The sequence below is a fragment of the Anas acuta genome, chromosome 5 (assembly GCF_963932015.1).
Source record: "Anas acuta chromosome 5, bAnaAcu1.1, whole genome shotgun sequence".
In the NCBI taxonomy this organism is placed as follows: Eukaryota; Metazoa; Chordata; class Aves; order Anseriformes; family Anatidae; genus Anas; species Anas acuta.
This window is the reverse complement of record NC_088983.1, coordinates 56,332,576-56,349,473: the sequence shown is the minus strand read 5'-3', so window position 1 is coordinate 56,349,473 and position 16,898 is coordinate 56,332,576. Positions and strand designations below refer to the sequence as shown.

Here is a 16,898-nt window from a genome sequence, read left to right as displayed (position 1 = left end):
CAGTTAGCATAGCCTCCATTTTGTATATAAAGTTATGCCCATGTTTTTACACAAGTGATTCATTTTACAATGACCTATTAGACAGTCTTTTCTAACTGTAGCTAAATACATAAAATTTTGAAAAAGAGGAGTTTTTCTTAGTATCTGGACTTAATTGTTTGCTTGGTCTAACTTAGTGAATCAATCAGGGATTCTAAATAATTCAAAGATGAATTTGCATTTATGGAAAATAGGCAGGATGGGTGATTCAAAAACTGAGATACTTGTAGCTCTTGATGTCAAAATCTACTGAACATATGTGGTGGTTATCTTTGCTGGTGGGTTTGATTATGTTAATGATATTCTTACAAAGAACTCAGACTTCGATTTCTTTTACTGGAGTCACAAGTGCAGTGGTTTCAATATTGCTAGCACTAAACATGGTAAGTGGTTAACACAGACAAGAATATTTTAATAGGTGCTTTTGCGCACAGGTTCAGTGGAAGATGCATCTTCGCCTTTCATGTGTTACTTAAGCAATGCATGGTTATGTGTTTTGGGATTAAGGCAACAAGTTGTAAATACGTAAAGCAGCAATGTCAGAATGTTAAAAGATGCTAGAATGTTTTCTCCATCGCTTCAGTCTGACTCACCTTTGCACTTTTCTGTCTGTACTGCTGCTGAGCTGCTGTGCTCAGTACATTGCTGTACCTTAGCAAAGGCTCCCAACCTCCATCACTCCCTTAAAAGAAAACAGGAAGGAGATCTTAGTGTGGCATCCCTTCCTGTAACTTTGTGGAAGTCAGTTGCAGAGTTTTGAGTGGGCTGGTAGAGAAGGTACTTGGTTTGGACTTGACTGCGAGATTTGGACTCAACCTGTGGGTTATGTATGCAAGTTGGCAGGAGAACATTTCGGCTGAGCGGGGTTGGCTTTATTTTCATAGCTGTTCCTGCTTTGCCTGACGCTATTGACCTCTGCATGCAGTACTAATATTAGTATGGTACATTAACATGCTAAAAAAAAAAAAAAAGAAAATAGAACTTCTATTATGCAGTGCCGCCTTGTATGGTCGTACAGATCTGAAATTTGTAAGTCTTAGTTAAGAAGCTGGTCAGGGAATGAAGAAACCTCTTCAGTTTCCTTTTTACGTTGCCAGGTGCATCCATCTTTAAATAAGTTACTGAAAACTATAGCATGTTGATCAGTCCCCAGAAAGGAAGCAGGATGGCTGTGCTTCCTGAGTTCCAAGAGCCCTTCAAAGATAGCAACAGAAATCCGTGCTTCAGCCTTCACTAAGAAAATTGTGTTCAAGTTACAGATTTTGGGTCCCAGGAAACTCCTGTGTCGTGGTCTTTTATTTCCGTTGTTCAGAAAGGATTTCTCTTTGTGTTAGGATGTCTGTTCCAGTTAAGCACAGCTCACAGCAGGTTGAGTTAGGCCATGACAAATGTGTAAAAGGACATGAAGTTCACAAGAACAGTTTCCGTACTAGATGTAACTGCAAGGGATGCAGGAAACAAAGATGAAAGATGGATAGCAACTGTGGCTACAGCTGTGAATGGGCAAAATATAGTGCCTATGTTGCGTTATTTGTTTCACATGTCATAGACATATACTTAGTGTCTAACTGCAACACAGGAATTACTCTGCTTGTCCAGCATTGTTTCTGTAACACCCTACATATGGTTTGTCAGGGTTATATCAAAATTATTCCAAGCCAAGTGTGAATGACAACAGTTAGATAAGGTCATCAGTAGAATCTAAACAGTGGGATATGTATTAAACCGAGATGCCAAAGCTGCTGCATTGATCTAGGGTTGAACATGAAAGTATTTGGCTAGCATTTGTCTATAATGTTCCAGGCTATCACAGGTGACATAGACTGTACAAAACTTCCTAATTTTCTTGGGGGTACTTAACTTCAAATGGCTTTCCAAATCTTAGCATTATTTCTTGCTCTCCTCAGGCCTGAAAATGGTAGGGTAAGTCTGTTTAACAGTACTAACATGCTTGGTGTAGTGGAAGTGAGCAATATAACCCTGACAAATTTAGCAAGGGAAGAATTCTCATACTAGTTTAATTTCCTAGTAATGCAAAAGATACAGGAACCAGAGTCTGGAGAAAGTCTAGGATCCAGGTGCCTCTGATTCCCCTCCCCACCCTTCCTCTCCTTTCCCTGTTTTTCTTTAGGATGAAGTTGTTATTGAACTATTAATCAAGGCCATGCTTAAACACTGACCACAATCTCTTGTTTCCGTATTGGTTAAGTTGAATGGCTTTGAAAATTGGTAAGGTTTTATGTGATCTCCTGAATGCAGTGGATGTGCTGGTAGTATTTCAAGAGATTCCAAAATAAACAAATCATTTGAAAAAATACCTTCCTACTTTTTTTGTGTTTTGTTATTTCAGGTGGCCTGGGTGTGTTGCTCATAGAATTGTTAGGGTTCTTCTAAGGCTGCTTCAGAGGTATAAGGTTTCAGGATTGAACCCTTTGGATGGGAGTAAGGTGACTAAACTTCAACATTATGCCTTTTAAAACTCTTGAAAAGTGGACTTATACCTTTAAATTTACCCATAAACCTCTGATACTTTTAAAGCATAATCTTATATAATGGTTATTTGATTTAGTCAGTTAAAATATTGATATTAATATTGATCTATTTCATGTCTAGTTCTATATATGAAAGATGATTTATTGTTAATTTGCTTTCCTTACTAATAAATTTACAGTATTTGATCTCCCTCAGGCCTTGCTGTCAAAATCTGTATTTTTCATTTTTAGTTTTTATAAGATAACTTACAAGTAGTAATGATTCTAGAGCCACTGGCCTAGAAGATAAGATATAGGAGTTTCAAGTCTTTGATCCATGAACTTTCACTTATATATGCAAACTGAAATACTTCCAACAGAAGGAATTAAATGTCTTCAGGTAATCTATTCTCATTTGCTCCACTAGGTCACTCACCTGAATATATGGGAAAGAAAGGAACAGAAATCACTGATACTCATGGTAAGTGTTGACTATTGGAAAATGATGTGCTTTGATTCTTTTTTCAGAAGTTTTGTGAAAAATCTTTTAATTATCTTATATTCTGTTTATAGTAACTGACACAAATGGTTTTATGTTGCAAGTTTGATTTTGAGCGAACAATACTTTAGGCTTTTTACCTTGGTAAGGACAGTTTTAGTTTGGGTTTGGATACAGTTTGAATAATACCTTGGGGAGAGGGAAAGTGTAGTTCCTTAACTGATGCTAAAAGCCTAATTATTCTTACAATTCTGTTCTTTAGCATCTATGTTACAGTTAAGCTTTTGCTGCATACAGTTGTTTGGCAGAGTAGATATGCATGGATGGTGACTCATGGTTGTGCACTGCAAATTTTATTTCCCATTGTGATCAACCAAGAGGCTAGCTGGGAAGAGAAATAGATTTACTTAGCATTTTGACTTTATTTGTAATACAGGTATTGCAGTAGTGTGCTACTTTTTCCTTTTAATTTTGTATATATTCAATGGTAAGTTATATCCAAGTCCTATATAAAGGATTTGCAGTCTAGACTTTCTAGACAAAATCACTGGTAAATAAAAGACATGCCTCACAAGTTGATGATATGATCTACAAAGCGTATCCAGGGGTTTGTTTTCCTCTTTCTTCTAATGCTATGAAGCATTTGTTCTGTTTTATCTTGGGACTTGTTTTAAGAGTAGAAACATGTATGAAATTATATTTTTATTTGCATACGGATTTCAAATGCACTTCTTCGGAGTCTTATTATATATAATATGTGTATTTTTATATCTATGAAAAACATTTGGCTAAGTTTTAGTGTCACTTCAGTTTCTTAACTCAAAAGGGAAGCAAAATGAATAATCATAAGCTTTTGAATCATGATCTCAAAAAATAATTCTTGTCTACCTCAGTATAGCTTGTGGAGTTCCAAAGAATACTCTGTAATTAACACTGAGACAGTATAGTGGGTAAAGAATGCTGTCTTGAGATGAAATCAAAGAACTTGATTTAAACCTCCTGAGTTAGATATCTAACTGCCTCCGACTCTTAGATCTAGGACAAGCTAAGTAAGTTCTCTCGGCCAATGTTAGAGCATGTCTGAAAGCTAGTAGCTTTCATAAATAAGCACTTTTGATTGCCATGTAAAAACACACATGAAACAGGGCGTAGCAGGCTCAGTTACACTGAATAGCTGAGTGATAAGGGAGGACTGCCATTGTCTGGCTTTTTTTGTAATGGCTAGCATAGACAGTATTGCCTTTACTGCACTGATGATCCACTGCTATAAGAGACAGTGTCTCAAACACATGCAATTAACTATTATCTGGAACCAAGATCACTATGTTTTCCACCACTTTGTTTTAATTTTGTTTCTATCTTTGCTGCCACGTTGTTGTTCTTGATTATGAGTTTGAAAGGCATGCTCTGCCAGGCAGCTAAAAAAGCTAAAAAATATAAGAAAAGATTACTGTAGAGCATAAACCAAACACAAACAACGTTTGGAACTAACGTTGCATGCCAAAAAGTTCTTGCCAAAAAAAAAAAAGAAGTTTTGGCAATAGAGGAAACAATAACCAATTGTAAATCCAATACTGCTCTCATACATGTACAGAGCAGTTGTTGCTTTGTAAACATTTTCCTCTCTTAGCAGTTAAAAAACAGGGTAACTTTTCTACACTCTAAGTCCACCCCAAGTCCCCTTGGTAGTTTTTTAGGGGAAGAAAAAACAAAAACCACAAGGCAAAAAAGAAACAACCATTCAGCCAATCCCATATGAAAGCTTGACTCACTGCAGCCTGAGGCATAGTGCAGAATCCAGCTTTTTGGAAAGACAAGTTCTCCCAGTTGCTGGAGAAGGGAGTGGAGGGATGCAAGCCTGTGTCATGGATTTCAAATGCAACATGATTTGCAATGTGAAGAATTGGTCGCTGTATACTTTCAAGACTGGTTTTAAGTGTTTTGTTTTTTTTTTCTTTTCTTAAGTGAACAACTTTTGACGTGCCCGAAAGAAGGTGAATTTTGAGAAGCTGCTGATCTGTTTAAATCAAAATCTTTCCTCAAATTTGTCTCAAATAATTTGAGGCAAAGGAAAAACAAAAGTCAAGTGCCTTGGGTTTCATCTCACCTAACTTTAGACACCTACCTTGTAAACTATTCCCACTATGTTCCTTTATATCAACGAGCATAATTTGGCATGCTCAGGGTGCAGTTACATATCTTTTAGAAAGACAACTTGCACGCTAGAATTTCTTGCTTTTTTCCATTGTATATACTGACTGTCTGTGATGACAATATCTAGAGTGCAGGTCTCTGTTAGGTTGGGTTTGCCATATGCTATTTGTGTTCACAACTTCTGCAGCATTTGCTGTGTCTTGAAATAAACTGGATCTACCATTATTGTTACTACCACAACATTATTTTGAGACTTATATTGGATATTTTTTCATTGCAATCCTAGTTTGAATGATAATTTCACTTTCATTAAAAAATACCTCCAAGTACTATGAAAACAGAGGAATCTTAGTGCTGTGATTTGTAAGCTAATGCTCCATTAATTTACTGGGGATTGACTCGTGCTTTTTGCACTTCTTGGGTGCACAACCATGCCGGTCAATCCAAATTAAAGTTCTGTTTGCTTGGTTTCCAGTTCCTCCCAAATATCAGGTGAGAACAGTGGTTACAAAGATGAGGTAGTTAGCTGACAATATGCCTAGATACTCAGTATACCGTTTAGTAATGATATAGAAAATCGTGATGTGTGGGAAAAAAAGCTAAGAGGTTCTATCAAGCCTGATTAACCTACATTTTAACAAATTTTATTTGACAGAAGCAATAAAATATCCAGTATATAATGTCTTTATGATCACTGGGAATGTAATTCACAAGTTTGCCTTGCTACCCATTTCCTAGTGCTTTCCCGCAGCTGAGTGAACACTACATTTAAGTTGAAATGAAACCCTTAAAATTATAACCATGCTGCATTTAGTGAAATGATGAGAAATTTCTGTGAAACACTGATTAAGTACTCTGTGGCCAGATTGTGATACAAGATATATGCCAAAAGTAATTTGATATCTAGCCATGACTGATGATGGAATCATAATCAGTTGTGAAAAAGGAACTCTGATAGATAACTTCCTCACAACATCACAAAAAGCAAAGTTTGTGTATCAAAAAATCTGAAAATACTAGGTCAAGCCTCAGCAATTAAAAGTCCTTGTCCTGTCTGCTAAAGGATACTGGTTCCCCCATTTTAGTAGGCCAACAACATCTGACCCAGCAAAAAGGATAGCCAGTAGGTAGTATAAGACCTATCTATTTCTATCGCAGCAGACCACTGTGTAATATATGTGTAAAGACTGGGGGGTCTAATTTCAGGGAGTTGTGACAAAAAGAAGTTCCCGTTAAGTCTTTTCTGCCCTGCTAACATAGCCAGTCTCAAATATAACAGGAATGGTAGTAGTGTGATTGGAATATTTTTTTTCAAGTCCTTGAGGGAAAAAAAATCCTGTGATACTGCTGCTTTTTTCAAGATTTTTTTTTCTCTCTGAGAGATACAGAGAGATTCAAATATAGATGCAGTGTCTATCCAGCATGTGCTATTTATTGATCATAAAAGTGGATAGGAATTTGCTTATATTTAATAATAATAATTATTATGTAAAGAGAACATGACCTAATGTTCAGTTTCAAGGGACCTGAAAGTTTCTCATCGTTATCAACTCTTGCAAATTGTAGTGAACCTGTTGCAATATATTGATTTTTAAACCCCTGCTTTTGATTATGGTTGTTAAAAATTGGTTGTATACGTGGTTGTATGAAGATTTTAACTTAAATTTGAAAGAGTACATTTCTTTTTTCTTGAATATGGTTCACGTGTAATCTTGCAACTAAGAGACTGAAATGAAAATACGTTATCCATCATTAAAATGACCGCTGCAACACCACCATTGAACAGTTCACCTTGGCAGGATAGGTCTCTCAGTATTACATCTTTTTCAAGTACTTCTCCACACACGGTTCCTGGCAGAATGTCAGGGGTTCTGTTCTCTGAACTGATTTGCTTGCTCCTCATTTTAAGAGCCCCAAGAAGCAGTTCTGATGTATTTGAGGCTGATGAACATAGATTGTTTGAACTGTATTTGGTAGTCCCATAAGGCAAATAATTAGATGAATCTCTTCATTGATTGAGGAACAAAGTTATGGCAGGTTTTTTATACCTATTGATGATAATCCAGTTGAGGAAAACTTGTGTTTCCTTTGAAAAGAAAGGAGGCTTCGTGTCTTGTGTGATGTGCTCCATCACAATTTCTGAATTTTAAGTAAACGTGGTCTGTAGTGATAAATATTCCAGGTATTGGTTTGCTGTTTAGAACTTAATGCCAGACTTGCACTATCAGCCAAAACACTAAACATTATTACTCTGAGTTTAAAAGACTTTAAGTGTCAGCCAGAAACAGAGATCCAAGGGATTTGTCAAAGCCATTTTAGGGAAAGTGGGAAAAGTCAGTTTCAAAAATACCAGCTGAGATAGGCCTTTCCTAGTGGAACTGGAGTTTTTCCATTCGTTATTGAGAGTGGAATTCAGAATTTGAATGCACTTGGGTGTCAGAGATCTTACATGGGTGTATTTTGATGGAGTATCTTTGCACTCATGTTTTCTTTTCCTTGGAAATGCAGGAAGTGTAAGGCGTACTGTGAAAAAATCATGTAGTAATCAAACTCCCATAGCAATGAGCCCATGCACTTCTTATATCTATTAAGTTAAAAAAATGCTGTTTTATTTATATAATGCAAAGTTGTTTTACTCGCAATGTATTCTTCACTCATTAGAAGTTTTGGTACTCTCTAAGCTTCCACATATGGTTTGATTCTTAGTAAACCATGAATTTGTCAGAGCTGTGTTTGTTCGCACAAAAATGTTGCTATACATTTTAGAATCTTTTCTGGATTTTAGTAACTAGAGTGTAATTTCTATATTGCCTGCTCTGTAGTAAGAATATGACTGCACAATATGACTTATAACTGATTTTGCTTTTTAAGAAGGAATGGTTTCTTTTTGAATCTGAAAACAGTTCTGTCAAACCGAACAATCCTCATATCCATGAGAGGTTTGCAACATTTGTCCAGTTTTTAAGCCACATGAAAATCAATATTACTGTTCCCATGAGCTTTAGTTTTTTCTATGGAATCTTTCAGCTTGATTTAAATAATAAAAAGATTGCAAACAAATAATTCAAAGAAAGTATGATTTAATCAGTGCAGTAGGCAAATGGCAAGGAGTTCATCTCTAAAGCAATTTTCAATATATTCTGTTTAGATGGAAGTGTTGATAGAAATGAGTGGGACTTTTCTTTCATCTCGTTGAATTCTAGGTCCTAATGAATCTCTAGATTCTCTTCCGTTGTTGGAAGCTTATTCTCAATTGCTTTGAAGAACAAATATTTCATCGTCAGGACGCAGCACATTGCATGCCTTGCAGGCATTCTCTTGTGTAGTTGACTTCTTAACCCCCTAATCATTTTCTTTATCTCTAACTTCTCCTCCTCTGAGCTAGTCGTGGTATCACAAGTAGGTTACAGGAAGGTGAGGGGATACAAAGACTTAACTTCTAGACCAGTATAAGGGAGGGGGACAGCAACTAACATACAGTCGAACATAAGATACAAACTAGTTTGTTGTGGTCTTAACTACCTGCATAACTAATACAGTCATGGATTTCATTTTCATTTATTCAGAAAGGTAGTTTGCTTCTCAGAGACGTTACATACAAGGTTTTGTGTCAGTTTATGTGCTTTCAACAAAGCCTTTTCCAAATTTCTTCAGATTAAGGAAGCAGTTCAACATTGCATGAGTTTCCTTTCATTGCTTGCATAAATCTCAATCTGAGTATTTTAGTGTTATACTAAAAAGCAGACGAAGAGGTGTTATTTGATTGTAAGATGCTTGATTATTGCAAAATGTTTCTTAATATGCTATAGAAAGAGTAAACTTATGGAAAGCAAGTGTTTCACATTGCCGTTCTTTATAATGCTGAATATTTGTGACTGGCTAAAGTATTTACAAAACAGCGAGTCTTTTCATTTTTAAGAGGTTCCAAAAATTAAAAACAGCTGAGGGTAGTTCAATATCTGGCAGGGGAGCTGGCTGGATCTGCCAAAGAGTATCTCACATATAGGGTATACATGTGAAATATACAAACTTGTTATTGTGTGTATTAGATCTATGTGATGAAGATAAAATATCAAATTCTATGTCTAAATTTTTACATTTGCTATCAGATTACAGATATTCTGGCTCCAGCTTGTCAAACCTCAACGATGTAAACACAGGCTTTATATGTTCATCCTGTTTTTAAAGATGTAAATCCTCATCTCACAATGGCATCGCTTGGAAGGATGCTCACTGGCTCTCGGAAGCTTTTGAAAATATTCTCAGTTTGTTGTTGTTGTTTTTGTTGTTCATGGGACACTGATATAGTCAAAATTATTATGAAGTGTCACTATTGCTTGTTGCCCTCTAGCACTCATGAAAGTATCAGATGAATTGAGAAAAAAGCTTGCAAACTATCCTGCTTTCTGTGACTGAAGAAAGACAGATGTATCAGACAGGAAACTAAGATTATTTTTAAAAGAGGGCACAGTATGTAAAAGGTCTTCACTGAAATCAGAAATCAAAACTTTTCAAATCTTGTGTAGATAATATTTCAAAGTTCTGCAGTAAGACCTCTGTTTGTGCTACTTTGAATGAAGCTATAAATTAAGACCTAATGTTAAGAATTAAAATTTTTATGAATTAAGTAGGGTTTCTTTACGTTGTTATGTTTTGTACCTCATTAGGATTCAAATAGGAGCAAATGATACAACACAAGGGAGCTACCTAATTTCTGAGGATTAGGATGTTAGTATCTGCTCAGTTTCCTCTTCCTGTTTGTACAAGTGTTTGAGAATAGCTCAGTGGTTTGGCGCGATGGGAGAGGAGGCAGATGAAGGGATGTTTTTATGAAGATCAGGATCATCCTTCATGTCATAGGACTGGGCAGATGTCAGAGCTGAAGGATTTCTGTCTTGATCATATTAAATATTTGGACTTTTCATCATAATTACTGACTTTAGAAGAAAGACATTGCAGCCATTAACTGTTCCTTTTTTTTTTTTTCCCCTGCAAAGTCATGTCTCTATTTGGGGTGTTACCCTGAAGGTGTTATGAATGCTGTTAGCAGATGATACAGTACAAGATCACGGTGGAACAATATGTTGGTACTATCTGTCCTTGTCCAGAGTCAGCCTCCTCAAGCCCTAGGCCTTCTTGTCAGAGCCCCGATTAGCTCTGGGTATTCATCTTCTCTTATAGGCTGTAACCAACAGAGAAGAAAGAAATAATTGTTCTTGTCTGAAGATACCAAAACCCTAAAAAAGGGCCTAAGTATCCCTGTTAATGATTAGAAGCATCCAATTTACTGAGTTCCATGGATTTTAAATAAGGTTTAAAAAGTTCGTTTTAATGAAGGTTTAACTCTAAGGTGATCGTGTTCTTTGACGACTATAGGAAGTGGTCGTTTATACTTTTTACCCCGTCTGTAGCAGTTCAGTTTGTAAGGTCTCGGTGCTTGTCTCTGGCCAGACGAAAGGTTGGTTTCTGTCCAGCAATACTTCAGTCCAGCAGGACTTCACCTGAAGGAAGTAGTACAGCTAAGTATGATCCTGTGCCAAAATCAACTGTTGTAACAGTTCATCGTTTGGCCATGCTACCCTATCTGTTTGTGTATGATGAATGATTCTATTTCTATTCTTTAGTTCTTCGTGCATTAAGAAACATTTTACTGCTCTTTTTTCCCTCTGTGGTCTGGCTGCTACATCTCACCAGTTCAGATAACTGAGCTTCTCATTTTCATTCAGCTGCTTATGAAATAGAGCATGGCAATTTGCACAGTTTGACTGTCTTTTACATATTGACTCTCCCACCTCTGCCAGGATTTTTGTTAGCTTCTGTTGCAAGAGATCCGTAGCCATGGTTTTGCAGATATTTGTGTACTCAAGACCTAGAAGGAAGGGTAGTTAAAACTATCCTATAGGGTTCTTGAGCACTCTTCTCTTTATTTGTTTGAAAGTTTGTTAATGAAGAAAAAATATGCATAAAAAGAAAGTCTTGTCTGTGTTCCTGTGAGCAGAAGCAGGACTTTCAACTAGAGTGGGATCAGGATTTCATTGTATGTGTGTAACATAAGGGCTGTGGGTAGCACCAGTGGTGGTTGTCCACAGCATGGTTTACCTTTCTGACTGGATGGCTTTCTGGAAGGCCATGAATGCTACAAGTTTTTCCAGCAGGGAAGAAAGCATGGCTGTGGACTGAGGAGCCTCTATACCAATCCTGTTCATCTACAGAGAAAGTAGGATAAACTTTTTCCCTGAAAACAGGATATAACAATAATTAGAAAAAGTTTCCTTGCTTTCAGCTGGAAGCCTCATTTAGCTAGCACCAGACCCTGAAACTTTTTCAAAGTTTTTTCCCTTTTATTTACACTGCCAAGGCTTCAGCAACAGTCTAGATGTAGTCATTGATGCATTTGTCCTTTTTCTCTTCACTTTTTATTTTCCTGCTGTCAAAGTTGCACATCTTCTGTTTAAAAACATTACCCAGGAAACATTTGTTTGTTCCTGAGCAAGCCTGTATATGCTTTCTTTGTGTGTCAGTGACGTGTCTGTGGTTTGGTTTTGAGTTTCTGGCCATCTTGCACATTGAAGCTGGATAGAGGGTAGATTTCCCACTCACAGTTTGTAGGGATATTTAACTCATAATTAATACCATTTACTCAACACCTTGACTGATTATATGTGTAAACTGGATAGGAGCAGCCATTATTCTGACACTGTCATAGTTTTGTTGTTTGAAGTTAGTGTTCACTGAAGTATCGTTGGTTCTTTATCTTAGCCAAGGTTACTGTTCCTTGTCAGAAAGTATCCTGATGGCACTACAGTCTGAACACTTTAGATATATACAAAGGGCTCAGTTATCAGCAGCAACGCAATCTGCATTTTAGATGACTGGGATCAAACACACACAGGTTCTGTGGGACTGATCCAAGTGTAATTGATAGATGTATCACTGGAGTTAAGGGCTGGTTGCATGTCTGAACAGGCTGATAACATCCTCATAAGAAAATTGTTGTTGCAGTTGTGTGCCTGTAAACTTAGATTTGAAGTTTTAGAAATGCTAGATTCAGGCCCACTGAATAACCCTGTATTTAGAGCAGAAAATGTGGTAGAGCACCTGCCTTTTTTGAGGTGGAAACATGATAGAAAAAGAGGGAATGTCTGCAGTTATTGAAACTGCCTGCTGAACTGTTTTTGACCATATAAGCTAATAAAGTTCAACTGTGACCTTGTTTAAGCTTATTCCAAAAGTGAAGTCATTTCTGGCATCTAAAGCAAGTCCTTGAAGCTTTAAAATCATGGCTCTATAAACTGTGTTCCTCTGCATTACAAATAAACTATTAGTATGCACCATTTAAGACGTGAATATGGGCTGTTTTGCTTCAACCCATATGCACAGTTCAGAAGGTCAGGCATTACCACAGTATCTCTCCTGTTATTTTAGGGCTCTCATGTGTTATGGTTGGCCCTGATCACATGGCATTTGGTTTCAGTTATTTTTCCATGGGTTTGGCTTTTAAGAATAGACACATTTCAAGAAAAATCCAACAAGTTGTAAAGTTCACAAAGACTGGGGACTGTGATCACTTTTAGACTTCAGCAGCTGAAAGAAGATAAGCATCTTATTTTAAGGACTGTGACTTTTTAACCTAAATAGAGCGAGTCTAAGTTATGGGTAATGCAGAAAGCAAAATTTGTTGAGGGTTATGGGATGGGGAGAGGCAAAAAGAAAATAGAAGCAGTTAGTATTGTAATAGCTGTGAATTTCTTTCTAATTCACACCGATTATTGCTAATTTCTCTCAATTTAGAGGCAAATGGATGCAAAAGTGGAGATACAGTGCTCTTTGTTGCAGTTGAATAATTAGTTTGATAAATAATGCAAGGAGGCAAAAAGGGATTCCCTTCTGGTCAAAATGTTGACCCTTTGATCTCCAGCTGTGGCTCATCATTTAAACTGGTGTTTTTCTTGTTGCTGCGGTTTTTACTGTAAGATGTTGTTTTTAACCTCTGTGTAAAGACCCATACAGCAAATGTGGGCACCCTTTGTTTAAAGAGTGCCTGGGGGGTAGAGTCAAAATTCCAAGGGCTACATTTCAAAATGTACATGGCTGTTGAAATGATCAAATTCTAGTAGTATTAAAAGGAGTGTGTCTCTCCTCTGTTGTCTCAATACTGAAAACTTGCCTCAGGACTTACAGACTTACCATCTAAATGATGCGGTAAGATTTTCAAAACCAGGAGCTGCTTAATACTTTAGAAAATGTTTCCTCAGATTCATTCCTAAGAATGCTTCTGAATGTTGAATGAAATAAATCAATGCCAGCATGAAAGAAGTGCCTTTTGCGTATCTGTGGATTGGTAGAGACTAGCTGCTTGTGTAGAAATGCAAGAAGGCAAGGGAGACCTGAAGGAATGTGTATTTAGGTCTTTTCAATCATAAAGAAGAGTATTATATACACGTAAATCCAGAGAACATATAACTTTATAAGGAACTTGTGGATGTGGAATTCTAAAAGACTAGTGAATGTGGCAGGATTTATTTAATCTTTCAAGTTCTGCAAACAATCCACTGTCAATGGAAATGTGAGGCAGTAGCCCTAACAGGAGATCAATAAAATGCCAGAAAACCTTGATAGGAGCTACAGATTAAGACGATACTTCTCAGCCCTGCTATCTTGGACACATTTACCCTTTTACTTATATCATTGGAGAGAGAATAAACCACGAATGCATTTGTAAATCATACAGATCCTTAGCAGTTTCCTGGTATTAATTGTCAAATCAGCATAAGGAACATATGTGCAAGTACCCATTTACAGTATGCTATCACAGTATAAAAAATTATTTAAGTAAATCATTTCAAGTATAGACAGTGTCTCATCACTACGTGTGCAAGTTCCTGTAATCTGGAAGACGTTGCTCGATTTTAAGCCATTTCTGAGTGAAAATGAACTTCTGATGTTTATCATGTGCATTACAAGTTTTTTTCCATCTTCTGCTGATACTCTTTAATGTTGTGAAACAGGCTCTTGAGCAGTTTGAAGTGCGTTTTGAATGAAAAATGTTGTCCCAAGGCACTGTTTTATTATGCATGTCCAAGGAGCATGACAAGAGACCTCCATAATCTCTCAGTTCTACTCACAGCTCACTGGACTTGTGTCACCAGCAGAAGAAATTATTCAGTGAAAAGCACAATTGTGTCAGACAGTTTAGTAGGCTAACAGGACCTAATATGCTATGGCATTGAAGGAGAACTTCCATAAACTAAATGCACCACAACTTAATGAACTGTAGTTGTACTGTTTAAATAATGCCGGCTAATTCTACAGTGAAGTGAGAATTAAAACTGGGAACATAAGTATTTCTTTCCCTCTAAGGAAAGTAAAGTAAAAACCAAGATTCCAAAAAGAAACTAGAATGTATTTTTTTTTAATTATTTTTTATTTCTGAATAGTGTTGGCTAGTTCAACAAGGGCTCAGTTGACCAATTTAACCGAGGCCCCATTAAAAAGGATTTTACTCTGGGTCACCTAGAGTTTAAGAAGTTCAGGAAGAGAGCAGAAGAAATATTTTTGTGTGCTTTCAACAGGCCTCTGCAGGGCCTCAGCAGTGAGGGAGCTATTGTTTGTGAAGGACCAGATCTGTTGGACAGAACCCGTTAACCTGGGAGGGGAGAGGGGAACGTTGTAGTTAATGGCAGGAAATCTATTATTTATTATCAGTCAAAGCTAAAAAGCATGTGTAAGTCTTCAGAGGGAACAAGGATGTAAAAGTAGCATCACATTGATGAAAAAGTATCTATCCCCTGCTTCTTTCCTGCTTAAAGTATGAAAATATTCAGATCGTCTCTCTCTCTCTCTCTTTTTTTTTTTTTTTTTTTTTCCTGCTGTTTTTTGCTAACCAGCATGGCTTCCTGGCTTGCAAATAATTTTTCCTCATGGTTCTTTTTCACCTTAATAAATCCCCACCAAACTTTGAACAAAAAAAAAGACAAAAGGGGAAAAGAAATACCACAGCCTTCAAGTTCTGGAAAAATGTCTATGTATATAGATTAAAGTGAAGGGAACTTTTATTTATTTAGTGCATATTTGTAGCTGATTTTGTGACTATTGGTCTCCAGAATGAAACATGAGGAGTAAAAGCTACTAGTAGTCATAGAAGAAGTTACAACTTTGTTCATGACCAAGAGCTACTTAGGCTCAGAGTTTGTCCCTTTTTCAATATGGTTGAGGTGCATTTTGTCTGGAGCTTTTACCTAAGCCTTGGTAAGGTAGTGAGCATCCAGGATGAAATAAACGTCTGTCACAAGTGCAGAGGACCAGCTCTTACAAAGTGGTAAGGTAAATCTTGGAAAATCTGGAATTTGAATAACTAAGAGATATTCTCAGCTGTGGTCTCCTTAAAGATGGTGGTGCTAGATATTGCTATAGTGACAGAATGGTTGAAATACTTGAACGCTAGGGATTTTAAAGGTCAGTTTTGCCATAGGTTTTGAATCTCCATCTAAACATTCAGGTTTTGTAGTATTTAAGATTGTAGCTATTTTAAGCTTTAGCATGAGCTGAAGTGTTCCACAGACACAATCATCTTCTGATGTGTCCCAGAAATGGGAAGAGAATTTTCACTTTGTACAGGAGAGAAAACATTATGGCTAGATATAATTGGCCAAATTACCAATTAGGTCTAAGCTTCTGGAGTCTTGGAATTTGTTTAGGCCTGTTACAGCATGGAGCATGGAAATACCACCAGAGGATGGTCCCTGCCACTCCAGGCCTGAACAGAGCCCTCTGTAATAGAAATAGAGTTATGGGAATTCTTTTATCTTTTATGTACCACTGACTACTGCTGGGCAGAAGTCTTCTGACTAAATGAGTCTGTTTGCTGAACTGGAATCGTTGCCAAGAAAGATTGAGCTAGCTGAATCTCCTGTTTAGAGTTTTTGGGGGTTTAAAATAATAATAATAAAAAAAGCCCTTTGATATTCCCATCCTGATGTTTTATCTCTCTCTCTCCTCTCTCTCTCTTCTTTTTTTTTTTTTTTTTTTTTTTTTTTTAACCTTCCCAAATTCAGTGCTGAAATGCAGCTTTCAATCATGGGAAGGAGGTCCAAAATCTGAAGGAAAATACTTCAAAAGTGTGGAAAGCAAAACTGTTCTCTCAAGCCCATCTGCTGGATATGATTAGTCTGTGGACGTTTTTCCCTCCAAATTTTCAGCTCCTTATGTGGTAAGGAAAAATGTTTGAGTTCTTAAATGCTGACAGGTTAGGAAAACTGTTTCCTTTGCTGCAGCCCCTATAACTGTGCAGCCCTTGTTTGTGGACTGATAGCACTGGGCCGGCAGCCAGGACCGACACGATTCAGTGGGGCTCTGGCTGGCAGCAGTGCTAACAAAGGAGCTGGTCTGAGATGCTTTTGTTCTACTGTCATCAATGTCTTATTGTTTGCTAGAATAATTGCCCAGTTAATCCTAACTGGTAGGATAATTATATAAAGCTCATGCCCAGTGTAAACAGGAGGCAATATTCTTTCTTTATCTTTGCCTGGCATTAAGTACCCTCAGCTTCTAACAGACTCTCAGGATTGGCCCTTAATTGTTTACTGCCAGACAATATAGGTTGACAAATTAACATCAGGGACATGGGATCAAATCCTAATCTCCTTTATTATTCAGGTGAGGTTCCAGATTTTTAGGGCCTACTTTTACTAGATCTAAGGATTAGACTTAATTAGATTGTGTCCTGTATTTATAGC

General features: G+C 37.1%; 1 long non-coding RNA gene across 11 annotated transcripts in view; it reads left to right on the top strand.

Moving 5' to 3' along the window:
• The window catches only part of LOC137857869 (uncharacterized), an 87,092-nt gene that overhangs the window by 2,288 nt on the left and 67,906 nt on the right, over positions 1-16,898 (top strand). For 7 of the 11 annotated variants that reach the window (XR_011097307.1, XR_011097308.1, XR_011097312.1 and 4 more), the window contains exons 2-4: positions 2,390-2,486; positions 2,938-2,991; positions 16,218-16,372. This is a non-coding gene — a long non-coding RNA (uncharacterized lncRNA). The remainder of the gene's footprint in view (positions 1-2,389; positions 2,487-2,937; positions 2,992-16,217; positions 16,373-16,898) is intronic. The other 4 variants (XR_011097310.1, XR_011097311.1, XR_011097309.1 and 1 more) reach the window with 3 other exon arrangements.